This window comes from Canis aureus, chromosome 8, assembly GCF_053574225.1.
Source record: "Canis aureus isolate CA01 chromosome 8, VMU_Caureus_v.1.0, whole genome shotgun sequence".
Lineage (NCBI taxonomy): Eukaryota > Metazoa > Chordata > Mammalia > Carnivora > Canidae > Canis > Canis aureus.
This window is the reverse complement of record NC_135618.1, coordinates 77,249,187-77,267,013: the sequence shown is the minus strand read 5'-3', so window position 1 is coordinate 77,267,013 and position 17,827 is coordinate 77,249,187. Positions and strand designations below refer to the sequence as shown.

Here is a 17,827-nt window from a genome sequence, read left to right as displayed (position 1 = left end):
GGGCGGTGGGCGGGGCCTCTCGGGGGCGGCTTTGGGTCGCGCGGCCCCGGGGCGGGGGCTGGCGACCGCCGACCGCGGCGCTGGAGGCCCCAGGGCGCCCGGCCAGGCCTGGCAGGCCCTCCACCGGCTCAGGTCTGAAGCCCGACCTCCCCTCCTGGGTGGCCGAGCGTGAGAACCAGGAGCGCTCTACAAACACGAATCCACGCCCCTGGGTATCCAGCAACACGCAGGGCCGACCTTCTGGCAAGTGAATTGAGGCTGGAAAGGGAGTCAGGGAAGACGTTTTAGAGCTGGGCTATAACCACGACGCATAGGACGGGTAGGGATGTGAACACACCTAACACAGAGGCTCGCCAGGTGCCAGACTGTGCTAGAGCTCTTACGGGATTGTCCTTATTTCATCGTCACAACAGTCCTGTTTACAGATGGAGAGGTTGAGGCTTCAAAGAGTTAGAAGTTAGTGGACGCGCCCACGGGCAACCAGTTAGAAGGAGACAGTCTGGCTGACCACGCTGTACCACAGGACAGAGGAGAGATTGTCACCCCAGATGTGCTTGCAGCAAATAGCAAGTTTGTTCTGTGTGGAGGCTCCTGAAGCGTTGGGGGACGGAACTCAGGAAGAGGAAGACAAGGAAGGCACCATGAAAGCTTATGGAAAAACAAAACAAACAAACAAAACCGACAAATCAAGTGTCTGCAGTTAAGGCCCTGACAGTAGACACTAAAACGGACATGACCCTTGATCTTAAGGAAATGTCTTTGCCAGTAAAGGCTCATGGAAGCACAGTAACAAAGTTCTCTCTGAAAAAGCTGAGATCCCTGAGCAAAACCCCAGGGAGGCTGAGAAACGTTTGGAGAAGTGTGCCTGCCAGTGGCCAGTCAGCACAGGGAAGATGGGTAGGATGGACAGGTCCTCTCTAACCACCAGAGGCCACCCTTTGCTACCTGTAGTCCACAGTGAGGTCAGACAAGGGATCTGAAGGGTGACTATCTCAGGCCTTCAGGAGCTACAACAGTCTAGCCACTCCTGCCACAAACAGAAGGTTTAGGTGGTCCTAAGGTTGTCATGGAAGCATAACTAGAAGGAAAACTGGCTCTTGAGCCACGGTGGAAAGCATTTACAAGTGCATCATTCTTAGGGACCTCTTAGATGACCAACAGACCCAGCTCCCCTTCAGACTGCCAGGATGTAGATGCTGGGCCTTGGGGACTGGGTGAGACAATTGCTAGTGGATAGTGTAGTGCAAAAGAAATGGTAGCTGAGATTGGATCAAATTCTCAAGCCTTATTACATGACTGGGTGCACAAATTCATAGCCAGAAGACCCAGACTATATCAAAAGGTAAGGAAGTTCTTCATGCTGAGAGAAATGACGTAAGATAAATGCTTGGGTCTACAAGAAGGAATAAAAAGCACTAGAAAAAGGCAACTATATATTGACTATTCTCTTTTCTTAATTTCCTTAAAGACAAATGACTAGGGGTACCTAGCTGGCTCAGTTGATAGAGCATATTATTCTTTTTTTTAAAGATTTTATTTATTTATTCATGAGACACACACAGAGAGAGGAGCATATTATTCTTAATCTCAAGGTTGTTGGTTCGAGCTCCGCTTTGGGTATAGAGATTGCTTAAAAATAAAATCTTTAAAAAATAAAGACAAATGACTAAACTAAAAATAATAACAATGTGTTGTTGGTTTTATAGAAAAGTGGAAGAGGATACTAATGGAATTATACTATTGTAAGATGATTGTGTTATACAGGAAGAGGTATACTAATTTCAATTCAGAGCAAACTGGTATAAATTAAGGACTCATATTGTAATCCTTAGAGCAATCACCAAAAAAAGGTACATCTAAAAACCCAATAGATGAGATAAAGTGGAATATTAAAATATTCTCAATCAAAGGAAGTCAAGAATAAAGGACACAAGTACAGATATAAAAATAAAGTAATAGACTTTATCTGTATTGGTAGATACATATGTTATCTATAATAAGATAACCTTTGTACCCCCACTAATTATCATTTCTACTATATTACTCCCACTAACACCCATACTATCTGTCTTGGACTAAGAGTTTAGGTTAAATCAAAGAGCCTTCAGAGCTCTAAGCAAGTGTTATCCACTTAACCCCTGATTAACAACACTAAGGACTGCAAGAATCTATCCTACATCAATTGAATGTAAATCAAACACTTTAATTAAGCTAAATCCTTACTAGATTGGTGGGCTTTCCACCCCACGAAATTTTAGTTAACAGCTAAATACCCTAACAACTGGCTTCAATTTACCTTCTCCCGCCGTGTAGAAAGAAAAGGCGGGAGAAGCCCTGGCAGCATCTAGGCTGCTTCTCTGAATTTGCAATTCAATATGAATAGTTCACCACAGGACTTGGCAAAAAGAGGACTTAAACCCTATCTTTAGATTTACAGTCTAATGCTTTTATCAGCCATTTTACCTATGTTCATTAACTGATGATTATTTTCCACTAACCACAAAGACATTGGTACTTTATATTTACTGTTTGGAGCATGAGCCGGTATAGTAGGCACTGCCTTAAGCCTCCTAATTCGAGCCGAACTAGGTCAACCCGGTACCCTATTAGGAGACGACCAGATTTATAATGTAATCGTAACTGCCCATGCTTTCATAATAATTTTCTTTATGGTTATGCCCATTATAATTGGAGGATTCAGAAATTGACTAGTTCCACTAATAATTGGCCCCCCAGACATGGCATTCCCCCGAATAAATAACATAAGTTTCTGACTGCTCCCTCCATCTTTTCTCCTATTGCTAGCATCCTCTATGGTAGAAGCAGGTGCAGGAACAGGATGAACTGTATACCCCCCCACTAGCTGGCAACCTAGCCCACGCAGGAGCATCAGTAGACCTAACAATTTCTTCCTAACATCTAGCCAGAGTTTTCTCTATTCTAGGGGCAATCAACTTTATTACTACTATTATTAATATAAAACCCCCAGCTATGTCTCAATATCAAACCCCTTTGTTTGTATGATCTGTGCTAATCACAGCAGTCCTATTGCTGTTGTCATTACCTGTACTAGCTGCCATAATTACAATACTTCTAACGGACTGAAACCTGACTACAACATTTTTCGATCCTGCTAGAGGGGGAGACCCCATTCTATACCAGCACTTATTTTGATTTTTTGGGCACCCTGAAGTCTATATTTTAATTTTGCCTGGGTTTGGAATAATTTCTCATATTGTTACATATTACTCAGGGAAAAAGCCCTTCGGCTACATAGGAATGGTTTGAGCAATGATATCTCTTGGGTTCCTGGGCTTTATTGTATGGGCTCACCATATATTTACTGTAGGGATGGATGTAGACACATGAGCATATTTTACATCCACTACTATAATTATTGCTATCTCAACAGGAGTTAAAGCTGATTAGCAACACTTCATGGAGGAAATAGTGTAAATGGGTTAAACATTTTGATTAAAGGCAGAAATTGTCAGAATGCATTTTTTATTTTTTAAAATTTATTTTCAAATGTATTTCTTAAAGATTTTTATTTATTTATTTATTCATAGAGACAGAGAGACAGACAGACAGACAGGCAGAGGGAGAAGCAGACTCCATGCAGGGAGCCCGAGGCGGACTCGATCCCGGGTCTACCAGGATCACACCCCTGGCTGCAGGCGGCGCTAAACCGCTGCGCCACCGGGGCTGCCCAGAATGCATTTTTTAAAAAAGATTTTATTTATTTATTTATTTATTTATTTATTTATTTGACAACTAGAGAGCCTGAGCAGGGAGGAAGGGCATAGGGAGGGGAAAAAGCAGATTCCCTGTTGAGCAGGGAGCCTGACGTGGGACTCGATCCCAGGATCCTGGGGATCATGACCCAAACAGAAGATATATGCTTAGCCAACTGAGCCACCTAGGTGCCCCTGTCAGAATGCATTTTAAAAAGCAAGATTCAACCATATCCTGTGTACAGAAAATTCACTTAAAACATAAAGACATAGACAGGTTAAAAGTAAGAGATGGAAAAGATACACCATGTAAGCATAATCATAAGAAATCTGAAATAGGGATCCCTGGGTGGCGCAGCGGTTTGGCGCCTGCCTTTGGCCCAGGGCGCGATCCTGGAGATCCGGGATCGAATCCCACATCAGGCTCCCGGTGCATGGAGCCTGCTTCTCCCTCTGCCTGTGTCTCTGCCTCTCTCTCTCTCACTGTGTGCCTATCATGAATAAAAAAAAAAAAAAAAAGAAAAGAAATCTGAAATAGTTGTTTTCATATCAGACAAAGTAAACTTCAAGGCAAGAAATATTACCAGAGATAAAGAGGATCATTATATAATAAGAGGGTCAATTAATCATTAAGTGCTAACTATCCCAAATAAGTATGCTTCTAATATCACAGCTTCAAATTATATGAAGCAAAGATTAATAGAACTAAAGACATAAATAAAGAGCTCCAAAATCGTAATAGGAGATTTTTAACATCCCTGTCTCTGTAATTGACAGAACCAGTATACAAAAAGTCAGGAAAGGGATCCCTGGGTGGCGCAGCGGTTTGGCGCCTGCCTTTGGCCCAGTGCGTGATCCTGGAGACCCAGGATCGAATCGCATGTCGGGCTCCCGGTGCATGGAGCCTGCTTCTCCCTCTGCCTATGTCTCTGCCTCTCTCTCTCTGTGTGACTATCATAAATAAATTAAAATTAAAAAAAAAAGAAATCTCTTTAAAAAAAAAAAAGTCAGGAAAGATATGAATGACCTAAACAAAATTATCAACCAACATGACCTAATTGATATTTATAGAACATGCTACCCCCAAATGGCAAAACAAACTATTGGTGCCTTTTGCAAGCAGAAGAATGATGATAAAAATTTTTGTATGTAAAAATGATGCTTAAAAATATATTATAATATATGAGCACCTGGGTGGCTCAGTTGGATAAGTGCCTGCCTTTGGCTCAGGTCATAATCCCAGGATCCTAGGATTGAGCCCTGTGTTGGGCTCCCTGCTCACTGGGGAGTCTGCTTCTCCTCCCTCTGCCCACTCCTGCCTCTGGCTCATGCTCTCTCCCTCTCAAATAAATAAAATCATAAAAATATATATTACTGTGTAAATATGTACCATAGAATAGGATTCAGCATATAAAAATGAATGAGCTATTGATATATGCAATGACTTTGCCGAATCTCCAGGAAATTATGCTCAGTAGGAAAATAAAGCCAATCTCAAAAGTTTACACATTGTATTATTCTACTGATACAAAGTTTTTGAAACAACAAAATTTTAGAAATGGACAACAGAGTAGTGGTTGCCAGGGCTTAGGGATGCTGAGAAGTTGCAACATAAAGAATCATTGTGTTGTTGGAACTGTTCAGTATCTTGACTTTATGATGGGTACATGAAACTACACAGGTGACTACATTGTGTAGAACTTAACATATACATAGATACACACATAAAAAGAGTACAAGTGGGCAGCCCCCGGTGGCACAGCGGTTTAGCGCCTCCTGCAGCCCAGGGGGTGATCCTGGAGACCCGGGATCGAGTCCCACATCAGGCTTGTTGCATGGAGCCTGCTTCTCCCTCTGCCTGTGTCTCTGCCTCTCTCTGTGTGTGTGTGTGTGTGTGTGTGTGTCTATGAGTAAATAAATAAAATCTTAAAAAAAAGAGTACAAGTAAAATAGGGAGGTCTGATAAGATCATTTGATTGTATCAATATCAATATTCTGGTTGTGACATACTGTAGTTTTACAAAATGTTACCACTGGTGGAAACTGAGGAGAGAGTAAAGGGATGTCTCTGATCATTTCTTTCTTTTTAAAAAATATTTATTTATTTATTTATTTTAGGGAGGGAGGGAGGGAGAGAGAGAGAGAGAGTAGGGGCAGAGGGAGAAAGAGAACCCTGAAGAAGACTCCCTGCTAACTGGGGAGTCTGCCACACGACTTCATTCCAGGACCATAAGATCATGACCTGAGGCAAAACCAAGAGTCAGTCGCCCAATCAACTGAGCCACCCTGTGTCCCTCTAATCATTTCTTACAACTGCATGTAAATCTAAAATTATCTCAAGAAATATTTCTCTTTTTTTAGGATTTTCTTTATTTATTCATGAGAGACACAGAGAGAGAGGCAGAGACACAGGCAGAGGGAGAAGAAGGCTCCCCTGTGGGGATCCTGGTGTGTGACTTGATCCAGGACCCCAGGATCACAACCTGAGCCGAAGGCTGACACTCAACCACTGAACCACCCAGGTGCCCCTCAAGAAAAATTTCAATAAAAATATATTACCAAAAAAAAAAAAAAAAAAAAAATATATATATATATATATATATATATATATTCCAAAACTACTCTGCTCACTTTAGAAAATACCTACAATAGATAATGGCATGAGGTTATGTTTTTCAGAAGTTCTTATCTTCTAGAGATACATACTGAAGAATTTTCATGTGAAATGATATATCTGGAGTTTATTATAAAATGTTTCAACAACAACAAAAAGGAGTGAGATTGGTAGATTTACAAAATATCAATGATTGTTCAAGTGGGCATTTTTAAAATCTCCAAGTATTAACAAAGGCTCACAATCCCACTGTTAAAACCCTAATGAATTTGGATATGCGCATATGTATGAGTATCCATATATATTATATATATGATGTATATATTAGCTTTATTGAGATCTATTAATACACAATACACAGATATTTAAAGTGTACAATTTGATATGTTTTGACATATACTTATACCCATGAAACTAACCATAATCAAGGTAGTGAGTGTATCCATCATACCCAAAAGGGTCCTTGTACCTTTTTATGATCCCTTCCTCCTACCTCTCCCTATCCATACCCAAGAAAATACTGATTTGCTTTTTGTAGTATCAGTTAGCATTTTCCAGATCTATTATTCTGTCTATATTTTGTCTGACTTTTCTCACTCAGGATAATTATTTTGAGGTTTATCCATGTTATTACATGTCCCAGTAGTTCATTTCTTGATAAGTAGTATTCCATTGTATGGATATGCCCCAATTTGTTTATCTGTCTGTTGATGCACATTTGGGTTGCTTCCAATTTTTGACTATTACAAATAAAACATTGGTGTACAAATCTTTCTATGCATATATGCTTTCCTTTCCCTTGGATAAATACCTATGAATGGAATGGCTGGACCATATGATGAATGTATATTTAATTTTTTAGGAAATTACCAAATAGTGTTGCAAAATGTTGCACACATTTACTTTTCCCACCAGCAATATGTGAGAGCTTCAGTTCTGCACATCTTTGTCAACTTTAGAATGGTCAGTCTTTTTAAGTTTAGTCACTCCTATAGGTGCATAGTGTGTTTCATTATTGCTTTAATTTGCATTTCCCTAATGACTAATACTGAACATTTTTTCATGTGGTTGTTTGCCATCATGTATTATCTTCTTTGGTGAGGTGCCTTTCAAGTTGTTTGTCCTTTTTAAATTGGATTGTTTGCTTATTGTTGTATTTTGAGAGTTCTGTATATGTTTTGGAAACAAGTCATTCACTCAGATATACATTTCGCAAAGATTTTTGTCCAGTCTGTGGTTTGTTTTTCCTTTGTCTGAACAGCACTTTTTTTAGAGCAAAAGTTTTTTTTTTAAGATTTTATTTATTTATTCATGAGAGACACACACACACACACACACACACACACACACACAGAGAGGCAGAGACACAGGCAGAGGGAGAAGCAGGCTCCATGCAGGGAGCCCAATGTGGGACTCGATCCTGGGTCTCCAGGATCAGGCCCTGGGCTGAAGGTGGTGCTAAACCGCTGAGCCACCCGGGCTGCCCAGAGCAAAAAGTTTTTAATTTTGATGATACAAGTCCCTTATCAGGTATATAATATATGATCTGCAAAGATTTTTTCCCTATTCTGTGGATTGTCTTTTCACTTTGTTTGTAGCACAAATGTTTTTAATCTTGATGAAGTTCAGTTTATCCATTTTTTCTTTTGTTGCTTGTTTTCGCTGTTCTGGGTCCCTTACATCCTTATATGAATTTTATAATTAACTTGTCAATTTCTACAAAAAAGGCAGTTGTTGGAATTTTGATAAGGATGTATTGAGATCAATTTGGAGAGTACTGATATTCTAACAATATTAAGTCTTCTGGTTATGAACATGGGATGTTTCTAATTTAATAAGATCTTATTTAATTTCCTTTAATAATAATTTGTAATTGTCAGGGCATAAGTTTTGGACGACTTTTGATAAATTATTCCCAAGTTTCTTATTCTTATTTTTTAAAGATTTTTTTTATTTAGTTGACAGAGAGAGCAAGCAACAGAGCACAAGCTGGTGGAGCAGCAGAGGGAAAGGGAGAGAAAGAAGCTGGGTGGATCCCAGGAACTGGGATCATGACCTGAGCAGAAGGGAGATGCTTCACTGACTGAGCCTCCCAGGCGCCCCTCCATGGATTTTATTCTTTTTGATGCTATTATAAATGGAATTATTTTTTTCATTTTTCATTTCCCAGCTGTTCACTGTTAATGTATAGAAATGTGATTGACTTCTATATATTGATCTTCTATCTTGCAATCTTGTTTAATCTGTTTATCCAGCAGGGTCTTTTTTAGTGGACTCCTTATGATATTCTACATACACTATCATGTCATCTGCTAATATAGTTTTGCTTCCTCATTTCCAATCTGAATGCCTTTTTTTCTTGCCTATCTGCTCTGACTAGTACTTCCAGTACAATTTTGAGTAGGAGTGGTGAGAATGGACATCTTTATCTTGTTCCTGATTTTAGGGGGGGAAACCTCCAGTCTTTTACCATTAAGTATGGGTTATATGTAGGTATATTAGTTTCCTAGAATGGCCATAACAAAGTACTATAGGAAAAAAAAAAAAAACAAAGTACTATAGGGATCCCTGGGTGGTGCAGCGGTTTGGCGCCTGCCTTTGGCCCAGGGCACGATCCTGAAGACCCGGGATCAAATCCCACGTCAGGTCCCGGTGCATGGAGCCTGCTTCTCCCTCTGCCTGTGTCTCTGCCTCTCTCTCTCTCTCTCTGTGTGTGTGACTATCATAAATAAATAAAAAATTTTTAAAAAGTACTATAAATTGTGGTGTCTTAAAACAACAGAAGTTTATTCTCTGACAGTTCTGAAGGCAGATTTGTCAGCATGGCCACACTCCTTCTGAAATCTCTAGGGAAGAAGCCTTCCTTGCCTCTTCCTAGCTCTGGCGACTCTCAGCAATCCTCGGCATTCTTTGACATGCAGCTGCATCATTCTTTACATGGCCTTCTCTCCTAAACCTAGGAGACCTAGGAGACCCTTGGAGGGAGGGATCCAAATCTCCCTCTCCTTTCTCTTAGAAAGACAGTAATCATTGGATTTAGGGCCCACCCTATTCTTTTTTTTTTTTTAAGATTTTCATTTATTCATGAGAGACACACAGAGAGGGGTAGAGACACAGGCAGAGGGGGATGCAGGCTCTCTGTGAGGAGCCTGATGTGGGACTCGATCCCAGGACCCCTAGACCACAACCTGAGCCGAAGGCAGATGCTCAACCACTGAGCCACCCAGAGGCCCCTCACCCTACTCTTTTAGCTTAAGTACAATGCAAGATCCCATTTCCAAATAAGATCATGCTCACAGATCCTAGGAATTGGGACTTGACAGTATTTTTCTGGAGTTGGGGGTGGGGAGGAGGTGGCACAATTCAACCCACTATAGTCAGATTTTTATAGGTGCTCTTTATCAGGTTAAGAAAGTTCCCTTTCTATTCCCACTTTATTATTACTTTTGTTTAAACCAACAATTATGTTTATAGAGATTTAAATAGTAGGAAAAAATCTTGCATATTTGCCTATTAACATTAGGCCTACTACCTCTGCTTTTTATTCCTTTTTTAATTTTTATTTATTTAAAAAAATATATATACTTTTTATTGAAATTCGATTTGCCAACATATAACACCCAGTGCTCATCCCATCAAGTGCCCTCCTCAGTGCCTCTCACCCAGTCACCCCATCCCCCCGCCCACCTTCCCTTCCACTACCCCTTGTTTGTTTCCCAGAGTTAGGGGTCTCTCATGGTTTGTCTCCCTCTCTAATTTTTCCCACTCATTTTCTTTCCTTTCACCTATAATCCCTTTCACTATTTCTTATATTCCCCATATGAGTGAAACCATATAATGATTGTCCTTCCCCAATTGACTTACTTCACTCAGCATAATACCCTCCAGTTCCATCCACGTTGAAGCAAATGGTGGGTATTTGTCCTTTCTAATGGCTGAGTAATATTCCATTGTATACATAGACCACATCTTCTTTATCTTTTTTTTTTAAGATTTTATTTATTTATTCATGATAGTCACAGAGAGAGAGAGAGAGAGAGAAAGGCAGAGACACAGGCAGAGGGAGAAGCAGGCTCCATGCCAGGAGCCTGACGTGGGATTCGATCCCGGGTCTCCAGGATCGCGCCCTGGGCCAAAGGCAGGCGCTAAACCACTGTGCCACCCAGGGATCCCCACATCTTCTTTATCCATTCATCTATCGATGGACACCGAGGCTCCTTCCACAGTTTGGCTGTTGTGGACATTGCTGCTAGAAACATCGGGGTGCGGGTGTCTTGGTTTTTCACTACATCTGTATCTTTGGGGTAAATCCCCAGCAGTGCAATTGCTGGGTTGTAGAGTAGCTCTATTTTTAACTCTTTGAGGAACCTCCACACAGTTTTCCAGAGTGGCTGCACCAGCTCACATTCCCACCAACAGTGCAAGAGGTTCCCCTTTCTCCACATTCTCTCCAAAATTTGTTTCCTGCCTTGTTAATTTTCCCCATTCTCACTGGTGTGAGGTGGGATCTCATTGTGGTTTTGATTTGTATTTCCCTGATGGCAAGTGATGCGGAGCATTTCCTCATGTGCTTGTTGGCCATGTCTATGTCTTCCTCTGTGAGATTCCTGTTCATGTCTTTTGCCCATTTCATGATTGGATTGTTGGTTTCTTTGCTGTTGAGTTTAAGAAGTTCTTTATAGATCTTGGAAACTAGCCCTTTATCTGATAGGTCATTTGCAAATATCTTCTCCCATTCTGTAGGTTGTCTTTTAGTTTGGTTGATTGTTTCTTTTGCTTTGCAGAAGCTTTTTATCTTGATAAAGTCTCAATAGTTCATTTTTGCTTTTGTATTATTTTTGTACATTTTTAGATGTATCTTGCAAGAAGTTGCTGTGGCTAAGTTCAAAAAGGTGTTGCCTGTGTTCTCCTCTAGGATTTTGATGGAATCTTGTCTCGCGTTTAGATCTTTCATCCATTTTGAGTGTATCTTTGTGTCTGGTGTAAGAGATTGGCCCAATTTCATTCTTCTGCACGTGGCTGTCCAATTTTCCCAGCACCATTTACTGAAGAGACTGTCCTTTTTTCCAGTGAATAGTCTTTCCTGCTTTGTTGAATATTAGTTGACCATAAAGTTGAGGGTCCACTTCTGGGTTCTCTATTCTGTTCCACTGATCTATGTGTCTGTTTTTGTGCCAGTACCACACTGTCTTGATGACCACAGCTTTGTAGTACAACCTGAAATCTGGCATTGTGATGCCCCCAGCTATGGTTATCTTTTTCAATATTCCCCTGGCTATTCGGGGTCTTTTCTGGTTCCACACAAATCTTAAGAGGATTTGTTCCAACTCTCTGAAGAAAGTCCATGGTATTTTGATAGGGATTGCATTAAATGTGTAAATTGCCCTGGGTAGCACAGACGTTTTCACAATATTAATTCTTCCAATCCATGAGCATGGAATATTTTTCCATCTCTTTGTGTCTTCCTCAATTTCTTTCAGAAGTGTTCTGTAGTTTTTAGGGCATAGATCCTTTACATCTTTGGTTAGGTTTACTCCTAGGTATCTTCTGCTTTTGGGTGCAGTTGTAAATGGGATTGACTCTTTACTTTCTCTTTCTTCAGTCTCATTGTTAGTGTATAGAAATGCCACTGATTTCTGGGCATTGATTTTGTATCCTGCCACACTGCCGAATTGCTGTATGAATTCTAGCAATCTTGGGGTGGAGTCTTTTGGGTTTTCTATGTACAGGATCATGTCATCTGTGAAGAGGGAGAGTTTGATGTCTTCTTTGTTAATTTGAATGCCTTTAATGTCTTTTTGTTGTCTGATTGCTGAGACTAGGGCTTCTGGTACTATTTGAATAGCAGAAGTCAGAGTGGACATCCCTGTCTTGTTCCTGATCTCAGGGAAAAGGCTCTCAATTTTTCCCCATTGAGAATGATATTTGCTGTGGGCTTTTCGTAGTTGGCTTTTAAGATGCTGAGGAATTTTCCCTCTATCTCTATACTCTGAACAGAGTTTTGATCAGGAATGGATGCTGTATTTTGTCAAATGCTTTCTCAGCATCTATTGAGAAGATCATATGGTTCTTGCTTTTTCTCTTGTTGATGTGATCTATCCTATTGATTGTTTTATGAGTGTTGAACCACTCTTGTATCCCAGGGATACAGCCCACTTGGTCATGGTGAATAATCTTCTTAATACACTGTTGGATCCTATTGGCTAGTATCTTGTTGAGAATTGTTGCATCTGTGTTCATCAGGGATATTGGTCTGTAATTCTTTTTGGTGGGATCTTTGTCTGGTTTTGGAATTAAGGTGATGCTGGCCTCATAAAACAAGTTTGGAATTATTCCATCCCTTTCTATCCTTTGGAACAGCTTAATTTTTATTTTTATTTTTTAAAGATTTTATTTATTTATTCACAGACACAGAGAGAGAGAGGCAGAGACACAGGCAGAGGGAGAAGCAGGCTCCATGCAGGGAGCCCGATGTGGGACTCGATCCCAGGTCTTCAGGATCACAGCCCAGGCTGAAGGCGGCACCAAACCACTGCGCCACCGGGGCTGCCCCTGGAACAGCTTTAGTAGAATGGTATTATTTCTTCTTTAAACGTTTGATAGAATTCCCCTGGGAAGCCATCTGGCCCTGGACTTTAATGTCTTGGGAGGTTTTTTGATGACTGCTTCAATTTCCTCACTTGTTATTGGCCTGTTCAGGTTTTGTATTTCTTCCTGTTCCAGTTTTGGTAGTTTGTGGGTTTCCAGAAATGCATCCATTTCTTTCAGATTGTTTAATTTGTTGGCATATAGCTGCTCATAATACATTTTAAAAATCATTTGTATTTCCTTGATATTGGTTGTGATCTCTCCTTTTGCATTCGTGATTTTATTAATTCGAGTCTTTTTTTCTTTCTCTAAGGCTGGCTAGGGGTTTACCTATCTTATTAATTCTTTCAAAGAACGAATTCCTGGTTTTGTTGATCTGTTCCACAGTTCTTCTGGTCTCTAATTCATTGAGTTCTGCTCGAATCTTTATTATGTCTCTTCTGCTTGGTGTAGGTTTTACTTGCTGTACTTTCTCCAATTACTTTAGGTGCAACGTGAGCTTGTGTATTTGAGTTTTTCCCAATTTTTTGAGGGAGGCTTGTATTGCAATGTATTTCCCTCTTAGAACCACTTTTACTGTATCCCAAAGATTTTGAATGGTTGTGTCTTCATTTTCATTAGTTTCCATGAATCTTTTTAATTCTTCTCTAATTTCCTGGTTGACCCATTCATCTTTTAGCAGGATGCTCTTTAGCCTCCATGCGTTTGGGTTTCTTCCAAATTTCTTCTTGTGACTGAGTTCTAGTTTCAAAGCATTGTGGTCTGAAAATATGCAGGGGACAATCCCAGTCTTTTGGTATTGGTTGAGACCTGATTTGTGACCCAACATGTGGTCTATTCTGGAGAAAGTTCCGTGTGCACTTGAGAAAATGTGTATTCAGTTGCATTCAGATGCAAAGTTCGGTATATATCTGTGAAATCCATCTGGCCCAGTGTATCATTTAAAGCCCTTGTTTCTTTGGTGATGTTGTGCTTAGAATATCTGTCATTTGCAAAAAGTGCCATGTTGAAGTCTCCTACTGTTAGTGTATTATTATTTAAGTATCTCTTTACTTTGGTTATTAATTGATTGATATACTTGGCAGCTCCCATATTAGGTGCATAAATATTCGTGATCGTTAGGTCTTTTTGTTGGATAGATCCTTTAAGTATGATATAGTATCCTACTTTTTATTCCTTTGTGTGGATCCAGATTTCCATCTGCTATCATTGTCCTTTTGTCTGAAGCATTTTCTTATTTTTCCATAGCACCAGTGATGATCCTTTCAGCTTTTGTATACCTGAAAATGTCTTCATGTCATCCTGTTGTTCTGAGAAACATTTTTTCCACACACGGAATTCTAAGTTGACTCTTTTCCCCAGTATTTAAAGATGTTGCTCCACTGTCTTCTCACTTGCATTGTTTCTGAGGACAAATCTGTCAGGATTATACTTGTACCTCTATATGTAACATGTATTGTCCCCCCTATCTAGCTGCTTTTAAGATTCTTTATCACTGATTTGGCTAAATTAATTGTGACAGTTAATCTTGGTGCAGTTTTCTTCATTCTTGGTGCAGTTTTCTTGGTGCAGTTTTCTTCATTTTTCTTGTGCTAGTGATTGTTGAGTATATTAGGTCTGTGGATTTATAATTTTTATTTTTTTTATTTTTATTTTTTAAAGATTTTATTTATTTATTCATGATAGTCACACAGAGAGAGACAGAGAGGCAGAGACACAGGCAGAGGGAGAAGCAGGCTCCATGCACTGGGAGCCCGACGTGGGATTCGATCCCAGGTCTCCAGGATCACGCCCTGGGCCAAAGGCAGGCGCCAAACCGCTGCGCCACCCAGGGATCCCGATTTATAATTTTTAATATTAAAATATCTTTCTATCCCCTTCATGCTCCTCTTTTTTGGAGACCCTAATTATTTGTACATAGGCTTGAAGTGTCCCATAGCTCATTGATGCTCTTTTATTTTTGTTGATTCTTTTTCATTTTGTGTTTCATTTTGGATGGTGCCTATTTTTATGCCTTTAACCCATCAATCTTTTTCTCTACAATGTCTAATCTGCTACCCATCCAATCCAATATCTCCAATCATGTAGTTTTCTTTTCTTTTTTAATATACAGCTGTTAGCACATCTTTAAAATATCACGAAAAGTCTGAAAAATCATCTGGCATCTTGCTGTCTGTAGCTGAACAACTTAGATCTTATTCATTAGCCTGCTGAATTTTTCCTTTTTCGGAACCAGATACCATCCAAAATTTTTCTGATATCCTTATTTTTAACTCTTGTGGCTTGCTGAATCAAAGCAGCTAAATTTGATACAAGTTTAGTGTCATTTCCTTCAAGAATTAACTCATCTTTCTGGGCTTGAGATACTGAACAAGCAACAGCTGGCCTCATCTGAACCCAGCAGATGTATTTTTTTGTCCAAGAAATTTCAGATTTCAACAAGAGAACTATTCTTCTGAATTATAACATTGATGGGGAAGTGAGCACACAGAGACTTCATCTTGCACTGGAAGCCCAGTGTAACACCCTTGGCCATGTTCTGTACACAATTACAAATACTGTGAACGTAGGTCCTTTCTATTGCCCAATCATTTGTCAACTTGGAACTTCTTTTTTCTTTCAAGGAGATTGAGTTCTACACTGCTGTAGTTGGAGTCCCTCCTCATATTTCTTCTGGGGGCCTTCACAATAGCAGTATAGCCTTTCAAAGTGATGTCAACATTTTCTGCAACACCAACAGTCTGATTGCTAAGAATGATCTTAATTCTTATGGTAGATGGGGCCAAAGAAAGCTCAAATATTTTAGTTTTCAACTCTAAAAGTTTGGTTTTGGCCTTTTTTATATCTTTCATGTCTCTGTATAACTTTTTTTTTTTTTTGCATGGGGTGATAGTTTCATGATCATTTTCATGGTATTTTAACTCATTATTGACATCATAGAAATATTATTGTGTATTAACTTTTTGTTGTGATAAAAAATGTCATAAAGTTTATCATCTTAGCCATTTTTAAGTGTATGATTCAGTACTGTTGAATATACCAATGCTCTTAAGAGACAGGTCTCCAGAACCTTTCATCTTGCAGAACTAAAACTATATCCATTGAACAACAACTCTCCATTGCCCACCGCCCCTAGCCCCTAGTAACCACCATTTTACTTTCTTCATATATGAGATATACAAAGTAGTCAAATTCATATAAGTGGAATCACATATTATTTTAACCTTTCTGACTGGCTTATTTCACCTAGCATAATGGCCTCAACTTTCATCTATGTCATATAATGTGGCAGGATTTCCTTCCTTTAAGGTTGCATATTAATCCACTGTGATTGTTAATTTTTAAAAATCATTTTATTTATTTATTCATGAGACACACACAGAGGGAGGCAGAGACACAGGCAGAGGGAGAAGCAGGCTCCATGCAGGGAGCCCGACGTGTGACTTGATCCTGGGTCTCCAGGATCACCACCTGGGCTGAAGGCAGTGCTAAACCGCTGGGTCACCACCGGGGCTGCCCAGCGGAGAGAACTTCTATATCCAAATGTTTATTTGATTTTTTTGTTGTTGTTTAAAAGACATTTAAAGGGGTGCCTAGGTGGCTCAGGCAGTTAAGTGTCTGCCTTCAGCTCAGGTCATGATCCCAGGGTCCTGGGATGGAGCCCCACATGGAGTTCCCTGCTCAGTGGGGAGTCTGCTTCTCCCTTTCCCTCTGTCCTTCTACCCTCGCTCATGCTCTCTTGCTCTCTCAAAAAATAAAATCTTTACCAAAAAATAAAAGGCATCCAAAACAACATATAAAACTGAATCCTTGATCTTCCCCCCCAAATGTGATCATAATTCTGTCCTTCCCATGACAATAAATGGCAACACCATCCATCTAGTTGCTCAGACCAAAAATCTTAGTGTCATCTTTGACCCCTGTTTTCTGTCATAACCAAATCAAATCAGTCATATAATCCTGTTGTATATATTTCAAATTATATCCAGAATCTGACTGTCTCTCCTCACTCTATACTCCGCTGCTTCTTTCTGGACTGAGCCACCATGCACCAAGATCTTTTGCCTTCTCACTATTGTCCTGCTTTTTTAAGCAGGGGGGAGCAGCAGAGGGAGAGGGAGAAGCAGGTTCCCCATGGAGCAGGGAGCCCAATACAGGGCTCAGTCTCTGGACCCCAGAATCATGACCTGAGCCAAAGGCAGACACTTACCACTGAGCCATCAGGCACGGCTGTTGTCCCTGCTTCTACTCTTGCCCTTCTACTCTCTTCTCAACACAGGAGCCAGAGAGAGTCTTCTACAATTTAAACTAGATCATGCCACTTGTCTGCTCAAACTCTCCCATGGCTCCACACCTCACTCAGAGTGGAAGCCAGTGTCCTACCAGGAACCTAGAGCTCAGTGACCTACCCTGCTCCCTCTTCCCCTAGTACCTCTCTACCCTCCTCTCCCAGGACTCTCCTGTCACTCACTCTCTACTGCAGTCACACTGGCTCCCTGTGTTCTTTGAACACCCAGGCACGTTCCTTTCTGTTTGATACTTCTTGCTGCTCCCCTTGTCTGGAATGTTGGCCCAAGTCTCTTCATGTCTCACTTCCTCACCTTCTTCATGTCCCTGCCTACATGTCACCTTCTTACAAAGTGAGGACTTCCCTCAACTACCTTATTATTTTTTTTACTTAAAAGTAAAGATTTAGGGCAGCCCCAGTGGCGCAGCGGTTTAGCGCTGCCTGCAGCCCAGGGCGTGATCCTGGAGACCCTGGATCGAGTCCCACGTCAGGCTCTCTGTATGATGCCTGCTTCTCCCTCTGCCTGTGTCTCTGCCTCTCTCTCTCTCTCTCTATGAATAAATAAATAAAATCTTTAAAAAAGTAAAGATTTAATAAAACCAA

The 17,827-nt window shown here is 40.4% G+C and overlaps 1 pseudogene; it reads right to left on the bottom strand.

Moving 5' to 3' along the window:
* Positions 1-15,131: 15,131 nt before the first annotated feature.
* Positions 15,132-15,797, bottom strand: LOC144318213 (large ribosomal subunit protein uL6 pseudogene; annotated as a pseudogene).
* Between the last annotated feature and the right edge of the window lie 2,030 nt (positions 15,798-17,827).